Source organism: Melopsittacus undulatus, chromosome 4 (assembly GCF_012275295.1).
Source record: "Melopsittacus undulatus isolate bMelUnd1 chromosome 4, bMelUnd1.mat.Z, whole genome shotgun sequence".
In the NCBI taxonomy this organism is placed as follows: domain Eukaryota; kingdom Metazoa; phylum Chordata; class Aves; order Psittaciformes; family Psittaculidae; genus Melopsittacus; species Melopsittacus undulatus.
The window spans coordinates 35,692,949-35,708,429 of NC_047530.1; positions in this window are offsets into that span (position 1 = coordinate 35,692,949).

The following is a 15,481-nucleotide window of genomic DNA, read 5'->3' on the forward strand; positions in this document are numbered from 1 at the left end:
AGCCAGGAGGAGAAAAAGGACCCCCACTAGCATGTAGAAAATAAGACACAAGAAGAATTAAACAAATGAGGGAGGGGCTTGGGAAAAATGCTAGATGGGCAGAGGAGGGTGTGCTGGAAATATCAGGCTGGTCCTTGAAAACCTCCAAGGATGGAAATTTCGCAGTCTTTCTGGGTAACATTTTTCTCTGATTATTTATGATAAGAACTTTTTTCCTTATATGCAGTCAGAATCTCCCTTCTTGCAATTAATTCCACGCTCTCTCGTTCTCCTGCCATGTGCATTCATAAAGATCCTTGCTGCATTGTAATAGCCTCCTTTCAGGTGTCAGAAGGCTGTTTAGGGTTCCACTCTTGCTAGGCAGGCTATTTGTATCAAAATGGTCTTAATTTTCTCACGTTGTGCAAAGACCAAGCATCTACTGTGAAGCTGAAGGTAAAATTGAAGTATTTGAATTGAAGTAAAAATGAGCTAAAATTTAGCCACCACAAGGTATGGAAGCTATGCTGATAGAACATGCCTGCATCACACCTTAGTGGTCCCATAAAACTGAAGAATATTTGATGTAGACTTCAGGCCGTAGTCCTCATCTTGCAGTTCTTTAGCACCATGAGCTTCAGTGCACATGTCTTGAAGGGAAATTTCTTAGTGTTTGTGACATTTATATGTATTAGGGGGGAGATGTCTAAGAAAGAAATTATACTCCATTTAAACCACATGCTAAATGCAGCTGTGTCAAATATGACTGAGGTCCTCACTTAAAATATAGATGACAAATGGATTTAGAGAACTTCCGTCTTGTTCACTGAAGTGGGAGAGCAGTCTTCAGAGAGAGCAGACTATGGTTAGTGGGGTCTCATGCCCTAGGTTAACATGCACCTGACCTGCATCTGACTGGCCTCAGCATTTACTGTCACATTCCTATGTGACATTTGCTATACCCACATTTACTATACCACTTATTTCTTCTTATGTCTATACCACAAGAAATTCATAAGGCTTTTTGTGCTTCAGCATCCCATTTGCCATCACGTTCACTGTAACCAACTTTCACTGAGATGAAATGGGGAGGACATTCACAACACGGGGAGTGAGGAGGACATCTCTACTACAGCCTCCTTAAAACCTCACTCACTTATTGTCCAGAATATTTTACTGGTATCAGGCAAGCTGCTAGAGCTGACTGCAGCTATATGGGCCTGAACATGTTATAAAACGTCTGGATAAATCCTCCCATGTTTTCTGTGTGATTCCCCCTGTCCTTGCCTCAGTCATACAGGTTACATGGGGTCTTCCAGGCTGATACTGTCAATCCTGCTGCTGCATTCATTTTTCAAAATCTTATGTCTTCAAGAAGGAATATTTTTTCCTGTCTTAACCTTTGTCATCTTTTTTTGATCTAATGTTAATAAAGAATCTGGCAAACAGTCCATAATGTAATAAAGGAGGAAAGGTTTTGTTTATCTCTCATTTTTTTTAACTGTACTTAGTGCTGCAATAAGTCAGCATGGTAAGTCTGACAGGCCATGAAGGAAAAGACAGTGTTCAAACACTGAATTTTATGTGTAATTCTAGCACTAAATTGATACCTTTTACCTTCAAATATCTGAGTTATTTCCTTTTGAGTTCCCGGAAAAATTTGGGTTAAAATCCCTAGGAGACAGGTCTTTCACACAACTATTGGATAACTTGATGTGATTTTGTCTTTGATCAATGTTATTTCAGAATTTCAGCCATTTAAGAAGTAATATGGCAGGGGAAAAAAGGGAACTCAGGAGCTTTTTCAGCCTTAATCTATGGCATTGTGGCACTATATTTATTTGAGAGTTTCTGCATCTATTTTTGTGCTCCTCATTTAACTCTCTTCCAAAGTTATGGAGCTCCTTTGAAGCTTTTAGACTGAGTAGAGAATGTGGAAAAAATACTTGAGGTGATTACCTTTTGCGTCAGACATGAGTTCCTCACATCACCGTATCCCCCAGGCTTGGAAGATGGGGAGGGTAGATTGCAGGAATACTTTTTGCTAGTCATCAAGGTGAGAACAGCAGCAGCTGCTGAAACCAGACACATACCTGGTGTATTTCCTTCCCTACCCCAAGTTAAATAGAGGAGAAGGCAACTGGGTAATTTGTTTCAAATCATTAGTGCAAAGCGTTATGCAGTGGCAAAATATGTGCTCAAAATTATTGCCAGGAAGGTTGGTCGAGCTTTCCTCCTGTTTCATCCTTCTGAAACCCAGAAGAAACTCATGCAGCTTGTATCGATGGCTCTTGATGTTCAATTGCTAGTAGCTTTCTGTTTAATAGTGTTTTTTTTTTAATGGAAGTAACCAATTGTTTTTAGCAGATATGTGAGCAGGTTCACTTCTTAGTTGGGTCCTCTCCAAGGCATGCTTTGCTGCAGGAAGCCCTGTTAGTAGTGCAAAAAGTAGATCTTTCCCAGGGTTAGGTGGCTGCTTTGCTGCTAAGATTCTGCTTTTTGGATAAGACATAAAACTGAGGTTCTGAAGACTTGCATATTTTTGTAAGTGTTCCCTGACTCTCTCCTAGGTGTATTAGAAAGAGTGCTTCTGCTTTGTTTGGGCAATACCAAGTACCATGATGAAGTGCAAGTAACTCAATGGGATTTATACGAGCTTATGAAGCGGAGAATAAACCCCAGAGTTTGCACAGTAAATCAATTTGTAAAGCGCTTTGGGATCTTTCTGGATGAAAGGCGCTATATAAATGTAAGCCATGACCATTCATCATTATTGAATATGAAATAGAGATATACACTCTATCAAGCTAGCAGCAATAGGCTCTGGCTCATGATTGCTCATAGGACCCAATCAGTCATCAGATCACGACATAATGCAGCTAGAATAAAAAAAGAAAACCCACAGCAAATCATTCCAAGCAATGGAATTAATGGACATCCAGTATAAATAGTGATCGCAGGCAAGGGAGACTGGGCTTTTCCTGAGAAGTAGAGTTGATGCCAGAGCCATACAGTGTGAAAGAGAATGACTGATCTAGTGTTAGCAGGTAAAGGAAAGATTCCTCTCCAGCAGTACACCATACAGATACTCACTTGAGCTAGACTAAAAAGACATTGTGTCTGTGCCTTCTGGAATTGGCTTTTCTTTTTCCATTTGGGAAATGGAACAGAAAATGTTGGGGGGTTTTATAGAAGATGTTAGCCTTTGTTCTGCATCACATAGGTGCTGTTCAGTTTTTACACCAAGATGCAGACCAGCCACCTAACCCTGTCACCTAAACTTGGTTGTCATCTGTAGCACATACGGCTCTTGCAATGCAATATGCATAGGATGCATAGACTGGGACCAGCCTGTCCCTTGCATGCCAGGATGTATGATTTGTTTCTGCTGCTCATCTTTGGAGACACTGACTGCCATAATGTACTCCATTTTATGCCAATTAAGTTGAAGTGTAGGCTGCTCCAGTACTGTGCCTCAAGAGCTGAGCAAACTGAGGGCTGTCTTCACTTGTGCAAGAGCTGTTTCTGTCTATATATTTATCTTATGAGGGAAGGCAATACCTGGTATGAGCTTCCCCTCCCCCCCTTGAGCTGTGCTAATGTGTCTATCTCTCAAGCAGCTGTGATGCTATGGGATATAATATTCTGTTCTCATTTTCTGTTTGTTTGCTATTACCAAAGAGAGATTGAAATTTAATAAAATATAAGGTAGGGGGGTGAAAATTGGAATAATAAAGTGGGGGAGGGGATCAGTGATCCCATTACATAAAACCTGCCTTACTGCAGGTCAGCCTAAGATTGGGAAACTCCCCTCAGCTATTCTACTGCCATAGTCACCAAGCAGTAGCCTGCAGATTGCATATGGTCTAGATATAGTGGTCTGTATATAGTGCCCTATATGGTCACCTGAAGCAGTCTTAATCTCAAGAGGTGTAGCCTGACATGTTCTGGAATCACTAGGTGGAGCAGATCCAGTGTCTCAGACACCTCTTCTGCCAGAGGTGCTGCTATTGCAGTTCAATATCCCATTAGAAGTATGACTATAGGACTGGGAGATAAAGGATCCTGAACAATCAGCCTGTAGTTCTGGTAAGCCTTGTGCACAAGACCCTTTGTCAGTCATCAGTGTAGATGTTTTCACTCACACTTTCCCATAGTTTTAGAATCCTGTGTGTGCTAATAGCAGATGAAACTCAGCTGCCGCTTGGCCTGGTCAAAGCGAGGCAAACCTCCCAGCAATTAGAAGGATCATATCAGAGAAGTTATGGAAATTAGCTGCAGTCCTACAGTGTATAGCTTGGTGAGGTGCTTGGCTTGTAAAACAGGTAACCTGGTTGTAAGTAAGAGGGAAAGAGTAAGAAGATCTCTAATCCATCTGCCCTCAGGGGAAATTGCATTCCTGCCCCTTCCACACAGTGCCTGTCAGTGGAGACAGGAAGGGTGCTGTGCTGCTTCTATTTTATTCATATGTGGGTGAATCTCTTGGTCTCCCCTACCTCTGAAGGTTATGTCACAGGCTAAGGGCAAAGCTCTTGCAAAGCCTTCTCAGACTGAATTGAGTCATGATCACAATGAGCAGTGTGTATTGAGCAAGCCATTAGCATTTTCTCTTCAGAGTTAATTAACTAGCAAATACCCATTCTATGAGTATGTTTTTTCTTAATTTTTCCTACCTTCTTTAGGATGGAAATAACTTGCAAGGATCTTAGTCACAGCTTTTTCTCTTGTGCTTGAAAGTGGTGCCATTTCAAACAATCCCATAAACTTATGTTTAACGATACATCTTCTAGCTCTTTTTTGGTTTCCCATGCTACACACCTTTAAGATGCATCTCAGATCTGTGCTCCATGCATGAAAATCCTCATAGATCTGCAGACTGTTGTTTTCCAAATCTGAAATTCTTGTCTTTGCATCACAATATTGCAATTGCATTGTTATTTCTAGCAGCAATCAATATCCTTTCAGTCAGGCTTTTAATAACTTCTTGATTAATTAATTAGTTAATGCAGCTAATTTTATAGGTTCTTGATTAATTGATTAATCAAGTAATGTTTTTTGCAGTACTTCTAAAAGTAATGTGTGATGTAAGTACCAAGCAATAAGTTATTACTAATTATTGGTTTTGTTTTAATACTGTCCTGATCGGCCAAATCCTACCAAATAGATTATTCAGGCTGAATAGTATAATACTAGATCTGCAATGGAATTCTTTCAGTTTGCATGAGTATTTGAGTGTGTTGTTGCTTTGAGTGGATGTTAGTTATATCTAAGGTCAGAACAAACAGAATAGATACCATAAATGTATTTTGTTATTACACAGAGATAGTATGTACAAGATGGAGTAACATAAAAACTGAAACAGGTGAAATTACCAACTCTCCATTAAAACTGTCATGTTACAGAAACCTGTTGGCAGTATCTGCTTCTACAGTTGTATACATCTGTTTTTAGGTTGTGTCCTCCTTCTTCGCCTTCTCCCTCTGCTCATTCAAACTCAGAGTGAGAAGATGGGGCGAGAAGGGGGGGATGATGCACACATGCCCACTCAACTCCTGGTCTTTCATCCACCCCTCAGACCTTGGCCTCTGCTCTGGACCAGGCACTTGGAACCAGATAACTTTCTTTTGCCCGGAGTTAGAGATTGTGGTGCAAGGATAAGTCCCTTATGGTTCCTTTGACCCTGGTAATAGATATTTGTTCCTCGTTCACTTACCCGCTAGACCCCAGATGATCAGTCTGTCCTTCTACATCTGGTGCATGAGGCTCCAGAGAAAGCAAAAGTTGTGGCATCTTACACAAATGTGTAAGCCACAGATACTGAGCTGGGAAAAAAAGTAAAGTAGGAGGTGGAGGAATATGATTATGCCTAAATGCCTCCTAAATTGTTAGTTGCAAGCAAATTCAGGCACCCTCACAAACCATCTATTTTCCGTTCTGCTCACAAGGTGCATTTACTGTCCTTGAATTACAAACTGCATGCTATTTTGTGATGTTGCTAAGGTGCATTGGAAAGTGAATGTTGTTTTTGAAAGAATTGTGGGCTAGAATCCACGTGACTAGAGAGCAGTGCTCCAGAGTAGGACCTGGAGGTCTTGACAGACAAGCTGAAGATCAGTCAGTGGCTTGACTTTGAGGTAGTGAAGGTTGAGTGCATGCTAGGTTGAGTTGTCAGGATTGTGTTGAGCAAGTTGAGGACTGATTATTCCCCTCTGTTTAGCAATTGTAAGCATGTACCTGGAGTCCTGTGCCCATTTTTGGGCTGCCTAGTATAGGGAAGATACCGACAAACTGGAGCAAGTCCCGTGTATGGTTAAGGGACTGAAGCACATGAAATAAAAGGAGAGACTGAAAGACCCTTGTTTATTCAGTTGAGGAAGAAAAAGCTAAGGGAGATCTAATAGCCTTCAACTGCCTAAGAGGTAGTTAAAAAGAAGACTGAGACAGTTTCTATTTGGAGGAGCACAGTATAAGGATGAGAGGCAATTAATATAACCTGCAACAGGGGTGTTACAACAGTGTGGACAGAGAGGCTGTCTTCTTCAGAGACAGTCACAATTTGCCCTGAAGAGCCTGATCTATGCTCAGAGTTGGGCTTGCTTTGAGCAGGAACTTGGACCAGATGACCTCCAGGGGTCCTTTCCAATACTAATTCTGTGATTCCAAGTGTGATCTGTAAGACAGCTAACACTATATTATGCAGAGAGTTAACCTGGAACATAGCAGTCCAGAATAAAACTAGTTCCTTGCTTTAGCATAGAATTGGGCAAAGAACTGGATGAGGTACATGAGTTTTGGTGCTTTAGCCTTCTCTTGAACTGAATCAGAAGCACCTCCTGAAGAAAAGGCTCCCTTCATGCAGCAGACTTTTTGTTTGGTATTATACGGTAGGTGTTTCCTGATAGATGATTACATGTGTATGAGCTGCCCTTATACATCTAACTAATGATGAGTTTCAGTGGCATTAATTTAGGTCTAGAGGAGGCAAGTGTTCCCCTGTGGGTTTATTTGCACTTGGTAACTACCTCCAAGAACTAAGCAACATAAATGGGGGAAGGAGGGAGGGCATAATCAGAGATTGAAGTCCCTGCTCTGTAAACTGTCCTACTGAGCAGAGAGTGCTGTGGACGTTGGGCTTGCAGTCAAACATTGTTTAATGTCTTGATTGTTTTAATGCAGCTTTATTCTGTCAAAGGGAGTATCAGTGTACCCTAATCTTTCTTTAGTTCTGCTGACTAAGAGAGCTTTTAGAAACAGAAATCCTGAAGGATTTCCTGTAATTAGAGGATGAAAAGCCACAAAATTAATTTTAATGAGGATAAGTTCTTAATCTTCATAAGACTGAAAGACTTATATTACTGAAGAATTCTAATCTTAAATAAGCGAATCAATAACTTTCCCTCAGAAAATTTGAAGTATTTTAGTAAACTGACTGTCTGCTGTTACACTCTAGTGGACAATATTGTAAGACTACTTTGACCTAATTTGATTTACTAGTTACTTCTCATTCTAACAATTTCACAAGATTCTAAAAGTGCTTATGGAAATACTAGAGTATTGCATCTCACCATGTGTGTACTTTATTTATTTCTTAGCCTAACAAACAGGTCATAACAGTCAGCCTAACAGCCCCATAACTATATAGTTCCATGCAGAAAAACATATTTAAGATAGCTGCACACACTTGCAAGATCTTACAGAAGCATCTTCAGGTGCCACAGAAACTGAAATAAAAATTCTCTCTATTAAATTTAAAATATATTTTAAAATTGAACTCACTTCTAAACATGAGTTTAAGAATTTGATTACAACCCTTTTCTTCCTTTCCATTTTAAATCATATTGTGCATTTATGGCAACTGTCATGGACTAAATATACCACACAACTCAAACTGGTTTGTTTTGTTTGTTAGGTTTTTGTTTTCACATAACCAATAGTATAGCTTTCTGCAGACTGATACAGACTTTATCTAAATCCCATAGTCTTCAGGCTCTGTATTCAGTGCTCCTCAGGGTTCTTCTGGATTGGCTGGGGTCTATCTTTTTCCTCCGGTAACACAGTCATCTTTTTATTAGAAAGTGAATGTAAGAGAATTGAGGACCTGCTGCCATGTGCTGATTTCTTTTGAGCTCCTCTGCTTTCAAGAAAAACAGTTATGTTTCCTGGGTCAGATTAGCCCGGGTCAGATTAGCCTGGTTCATATTATCCCGGGTCAGATTAGCCTGGTTCAGATTAGCCTGGTTCAGATTATCCCGGGTCAGATTAGCCCGGTTCAGATTATCCCGGGTCAGATTAGCCTGGGTCAGATTAGCTCGGGTGACCCAGTTTGGATCATCCCGGGAAATACTTTCAGCAGAGGCATTTCATGAATTTGAATCATAGAGTTATAGAATAGTTAGGGTTGGAAAGGACCTTAAGATCATCTAGTTCCAACCCCCCTGCCATGGGCAGGGACACCCCACATTAAACTATATCACCCAAGGCTTCATCCAACCTGTCCTTGAACACTGCCAGGGATGGAGCTTTCACAACCTCCCTGGGCAACCCATTCCAGTGCCTCATCACCCTCACAGTAAAGAATTTCTTCCTTAGATCCAGTCTAAATCTCCCCTGTTTAAGTTTCAACCTGTTACCCCTTGTCCTATCACTACAGTCCCTAATGAATAGTCCCTTTCCAGCATCCCTGTAGGCCCCCTTCAGATACTGGAAGGCTGCTATGACGTCTCCACGCAGCCTTCTCTTCTCCAGGCTGAACAGCCCCAGCTTTCTCAGCCTGTCTTCGTATGGGAGGTACTCCAGTCCCCTGATCATCCTCATGGCCTCCTCTGCACTTGTTCCAACAGCTCCATGTCCTTTTTATGTTGAGGACACCAGAACTGCACACAATACTTCAAGTGAGGTCTCACGAGAGCAGAGTAGAGGAGCAGGATCACCTCCTTTGACCTGCTGGTCATGCTCCTTTTGATGCAGCCCAGGATATGGTTGGCTTTCTGGGCTGTGAGTGCACACTGAAGCCAGCTCATGTTCATTTTCTCATCGACCAACACCCCCAAGTCCTTCTCTGCAGGGCTGCTCTGAATCTCTTCTCTGCCCAACCTGTAGCTGCGCCTGGGATTTCTCCAACCCAGGTGTAGGACCTTGCACTTGTCATGGTTAAACTTCATGAGGTTGGCATCAGCTCACCTCACAAGTGTGTCAAGGTCCCTCTGGATGGCATTCCTTCCCTCCAGCAGATCAACTGAACCACACAGCTTGGTGTCATCGGCAAACTTGCTGAGGGCACACTCAATTCCATTGTCCATGTCAGCAACAGAGATACTAAACAAGAGTGGTCCCAACACTGATCCCTGAGGGGCACCAGTCATTACTGGTCTCCAGCCGGACATTGAACCGTTGACTACAACTCTTTGCATGTGGCCATCCAGCCAGTTCTTTATCCACCGAGTGGTCCACCTGTCAAATTGATGACACTCCAATTTAGAGACAAGGATGTCATGTGGGACAGTGTCAAATGCTTTGCACAAGTCCAGGTAGATGACATCAACTGCTCCACCCCTGTCCATCACTTTTGTAGCCCCATCATAGAAGGCCACCAAATTGGACAAGCAGGATTTCCCCCTAGTGAAGCCATGCTGGCTGTCACCAAGCACCTTGTTGTTTTTCATGTGCCCTAGCATGCCTTCAAGGTTTTGAGGGGGTCTCCAGGCTCTACAGCAATAAAAATACTAAATACCCCTACTAATGAGCACTCTACTGCTTTTAAACATGCAAGATAAAAACACGGGATGGGAAATACAAAAAAGCTTCCATAGGAAGGCAAAAAGATTAATGATCTTAAAAGTGGTATTTTTTTTTAATCTGCTTGGTGATATGCCCATAGAGAGAAATCAGCTGAGAAAACACAGGATGACAGAGCTCTGCTGACCAGTCAGCCTAGAAAGTAAAGTATTATAAAAGTGGATTGCATAGCATGCTTTACACAGTAAGAAAGCGAATAATAAAAATAGTGATGTGGAAGCACAGAAAGATGTTTTGAAGTGAAGGTGATGCTTTAGATTTAAGGTTCTGAAACCAAAATATCCTGAATAGTCCAGAATGGACTTTGTAGGAGCTATAATTTGTAATTGGATCTAGATGATCAATGTTCCGTTTCCCCTTTATGTGGCCTGCACTACGTGACCGTAAGCATGGTGGTCAGATGTAAGTTGGCTCAGGGTCTGGTCTGCAGTGCTTGTTCCTCTGGGGTTTCACACATTTATGTATTTTTTTTAATGTTACCATGCTGATTGTGGAAATTAGTTTCAGGTAGCATGAGAAATGCATTTGTACACTATTTTTGTGAGCCTATTTCCAAATGTCTGCTTATTTTTTGTCATTTTATGCTTACCATTTTTAGAATAGTATATCTAAGACTTGATCTTCTGTCAGCTATGGCAAGTAGTACATACTGTGACTTGGGATATTCAAATACTCATTGGTAAAACTTCCGGGAGGGAGCCTGTGCTTCAGTGAAACAAATTACCCATAGATACTGTAGAACTTCCATCCTTGGAGGTTGCCAAGAGTCAGCTAGTCAAAGGCACAGCTGACATGTTCTAGTGGTAGTAGTAGTGCCTGTACATGTCCAGACTAGGTGTCCTCCAAGGGTCACTTGCAAATGAATTGATGGCTCACTGCATCAGGACAACTCTTCCTCTCACAAGATGTCTCTTCTCACAGGAGCAGCAGATCTGTGCACAGTGTAGTCAGGTGTCTTCCATAAAACACAAGCTGTAAGGACTTCTTGAGCTGAGGCAGGCTCGTTGTGCTGCCTCTTGAGGCTGGGCTGGGCTTACTTGAGAAGATGTGGTGTGAAGGGACTTTTATCTGCTTTCTGCTGTGAAGCTGGTGACTTGGTGCATCTACATATGGAGACCATGAGCATGTCAAATGCTGACATGAACATATTATGGCCACAGGATTTGACTCAGGTTGGCGGGGGTGATCCTGTTGTCTTATGTAAGTATACGTGCACTGTCATGGCAGAGTTATGAGGCAATCAGTTTGCATTGAAATACATGTCAAGTAACCACATTGGGAAGCTCCCTCCAGGTAATCGGTTCAAAATAGCCTGGAATAAATTACTACTTGTATGTCCACACTCCACCCTCACCCCTCAACTGGAAATCATCTTGTATCACATTTTAAGGGAAAAGGTCTGACTTAGACGTTGCACAGAAGCCAAAGCTTTTCTATGGCACATAGTATTTCTGGAATAATTGAGTTATTGCTCATAACTCAGAACCTTTTCTATTTATACCACAGCTCTTCCAACATTGATAACAGGTAAGTTCTATGCCCACTTCGCATATTCCTTGGCCATGCCCTGAATGATCCTTGAAATGAAGTCCCGGGGCACCCCATACCCTAACAGGCTGTGTAGCCTGTTTCAGGATCTACCCTGGGCTTTTGGAACTTTCGTCACTAGCAGTCTCTTGTCTCTTTCAGGAGCTTGCCATGAGTGATAGTTGGGTCTGCTCTTGGTGTAATGTGATAGATACATCCGATCTGTTGCCCTCTGAGATTATTTATCTATTGCAAATATGTCCAATTGAAAATTGTAGTTACAGTTACATGCCGGAAAGCCAAACATACTGCAGTATACTACATTCTGTGATACACAGGTATCTCAGAATATCCTGCATTAGCCCACTTCCCAGGGACACTTCACTGTTGTGAAAGTTTTGGGAAAGTTTGTGTTTCCTTTATAAAATTAATCTTTTTTTTTAAAAAAAAAAAACAAAACAATTTTCCTGTGATATTGTCACAAGAGAGCAGAATAGGGGTTTGTACATGCAGTAACTTTTAGCACAATTGAACAAATTGCTACATTTCAGCTGAGCCCTGGTAAGAGCTGTGTGCACAACTAGCCTGCAGCAGACATGGGGTAATTCCACTTAACACCGTCTTCTGCTGGGTTAAGTCAAATGACTTTGTATTTATCACATGCCAGGAGCATGCATGTGATCAATTATCATGGTAAGATTATATGCCATTACTTCTTACAGCTCAGTAACTTAATCCTCTATGTGAGCCCTAAAGGCTGTTTGCGTACCTTGAATAGGTATCTTCCTAGGTATTTTTAGAAAGCTGGAGTGCACTGGTAGTCAGAGTAGCACACTGCACTCTCTGGAATGCTCTGAAGAACCTACAGCTCATTCCCCTGCTAAAAAAAGCTGCCTTTAGAAATCTGTGTGAGAGCAGTCCAGGCCTCTGGAAGTTCCCGAGCATGAGTTACCTCCTCACAACAGCTGGGTTACCTCTGCCATTGCAATAGTCTCAGTTTAAGGGTGACTAGAGCTGTTGACTTAGATCTGTCTGGCTTCTATGGTAATTGCAGAGATTATTTTGAAAAAACTCACTTGCAAATGCATCCTGGCTTGCTTAGATCCTTAAAATGTTACAGAATTTTAATTATTAGGGAATTCACTAATTGACATTCAAAATAATTGTTGTGCTTTGGTTTTCCATTGATAGTGGACTTTGAAATGGTCTTTAATTTATAAAGAAACCAGTCAGAGGTTTGTGATTAATAAAGCACTCAGTGAGAAATGCCTACTGAACAAGTCTGCATCAATTTGACCAACTTCTAAGACAGCTAGGTTAAATGGATACACATTTTTTTGTATATAGACAAGGCCTTAGATATGGTAGAGTTAATTCTAGAGGTGGTTCAAAAAAGTGGACAACCCTGCAAGAGAATAAAGTTTCTCACCTTCAAACTGACACTGCTAAAAAAAAAACCATCAGTGGCAGCACAGAATTGCATATCCTCTGCTTTCTGGGTGAGAACTATGAGGGTGTAGTCCAGTTAGGACATAAAATGTGCCCTGTGATGGCTGAGTATTTACCAGCAGGTGGTGCAGCCACAGGAAGTGCTGGATTTTGTTTTCCTCTCTAACTGGGCATGAAAGGAAGGACAAACATAAAGGTGACTCAGTTTGTGAACACACCTCATGCCTGAGCCATTCAGGCTCCTGAATAACCACATCATAACTGATCAAACACAGTCTGCCCAAGTTAACACCTCTTCTAGTTTGCTAGCAGAACCTGTAAGGCTCTAATATTAGCAGATTCTACAGTGCTACACACACAACAGCTGTAAACATCTTTGGTCAAGAAGTATCTCTATGGAGACTACAGGTTCCACCATGCAATAGGGAAGACTGTTCAAATAAAGGTGACTTGTTTGGTGGTATTTGTTGTGTCCGGGAACTGTGCCACGGTACAGAAGAGGAGTGTGTGAAGGCCACACTCTGCTAATGGGAATTAGGAGCTTGTCTTGAGCTCCCAGCAAGTTGCCCTCATTTAGGCAAAGTCTGTGTGACCTCAGTCTGAATTGTGGAAATAGTTCCACCTGTTTTCCCTTTCTCCTAGCTACTGCTTAGTACTTGAGATGACTCTGGCTTCCCTTCATAAGGACAGAGAAACCTGTGCTCTGTGTGTGTGAGCATGCATATGTGTGTGTCTGGCTGCCTGTCATTACAGCAGTAATGGAAATACTGCACGGATCACAACTCTCAATTAGCTCCTCAGGAGATTGCTGTGACAGCCAGTTACTGAACAGCAAAGCCTGAAGGAATGAATTAATTTGTAGTACACGGCAGTTAGAGTCATAGTGCCAGCAATGGAATAAGACAGCAGTAGACCCTTATTAGGCTCAGGCTGTGTGATGCAAGAGACTGTTACCTGGGGGATGTCTCTCTTTTCCCTATCACACCCCTCTAGGGTTAGAAAGGATCTTGGCCCATGAGAGAATGAGTTTAGAGCTCTCAGTTAGGTCCTTGGAGTCTCTGTCTGCCTGAGGCTGCTTGGCAGCCAGCAATGGGCTTTCATTCAACACAGACAAGGGCATGCTGCTCTCCTCCTGGCTTGGAGCCAGGCCAAAACCACTAAGTGAATGGTATTCAGGAGAGGTAAGGCTATCTTTCTGTCCTCTTCAAACAGCATCTCTCTTTCTTATTAGTTCAGATAGCTGTATATCACAGAGGGTATCCTAAGGCTGCTGCACCAGGGGATGCTAGTGTCTTGCCTTTACAGTGTGACATTTATACACAGGCATAGAGGAGCAAAATGTGCTCAGTAAAGTGTTCCTAGAATACCTGTGAATCTTTATAGATGGCCTGAAGTGTGCTTCTGCCCACAAACAGCCACATATTCCTGTACCCTGAAGTACCACACTATGGCCCAGCAATACAAATTTGGCTTTCCACTTTCTCATTTCTCAGATCTGCTGTTCAAAGATTCAAAGGTCTGCAGTCTCTTATCCTGACATTCACAAAGCTGAATACAAAGCTAAGTTTTGTCTTTTATCAATTACATAATGACTTTTTCTTAAAACTTGTTTTAACATATTTTATAGAGGTGGCTTCTTCGTGTGCAGAGTGGATTTGTCACAGTGGGACATCAGCCTTTCTCTCCCTTTGATCAACCACCTACTGAGAAGCAGTGCGAAGTCAATAAAGTTTTGGACATGCCGCTTGTTGTAAGTGGGATATATCTGACCTCCAGAACTGTGATGTGCAGAGCTGGGAAAGAGTAACATGGAAATAGAGGAATGTTCTCAGAGTAATTCTTGCAGAAGGTAAGAAACAAGAAAGTAATATTTCCTATGGACTATTCCTGTAGTGACCAAGTGCTTGAGAACAGAACTCTACTGTGCTGATCTGGTAGGCTGAGGAATATACTGAGTTCCACGTGGGAATAAATTGCCTGTGTCTTAAGCTTTTTATGTTCTGGAAAGAAAGTTGTCCAAGTGGGAAAGAGAAAAATTTCCAAGATGAAAAGAGGAATAGTTCACTGACAGTGCAACCCCTAAAGGTGATTGTCCTCTGTTTATCTGCCAAAAAGGAGCAGCACCACCAAAGCCTTTTTAAGCCATCCTGGTCTTCAGGCACAAGAGAAGTCTTTTCTTTTGAAGGAATTCCCAAGAGAGTAATTTCGTCTGTGGACCCTGCATTGTCAACCAACAAATGGAGCAGTTAAGTTACCTTTGTTGACAGAATCAGGAAATCAAGAAGTCAAGTCCAAGCTCCTCTTGGCACTGGTATCCTCATAACTTGCGATTCAGCAAAGTGGTTGTAAAAGGGTTTGCAGCTCTGGCAGTGCTTCTCGTCTGGGCAGCATTGCCTTGGTATGCTTTTATTTTTCTTCACATCGGATTGTGAACAGAAGCTGTTGTCTAAATAGCTGATCTTTTCCTTTTTGCAGTCTGTGGCTCTTCCTTGATCTTTGTGTTTGCTACTTGTATTAACCGTCTTCTTGTCCCTTGCTGCACATTCTGGCCAGTAAGTGGTGCTCCCCCCTTCCTTCCTGCGGCTTCATTCTTTGTGCAGAGCTAAGAAGTGCTGACATACATTGCTGTGGCTTTCAGGTATGTCTCACCCAGACAGTACGTCATTCTTTGATGTAGTGTATTGATACAATAATGCTATTTCTAACTTGAACCCTAATGGTGTGTTTTTAA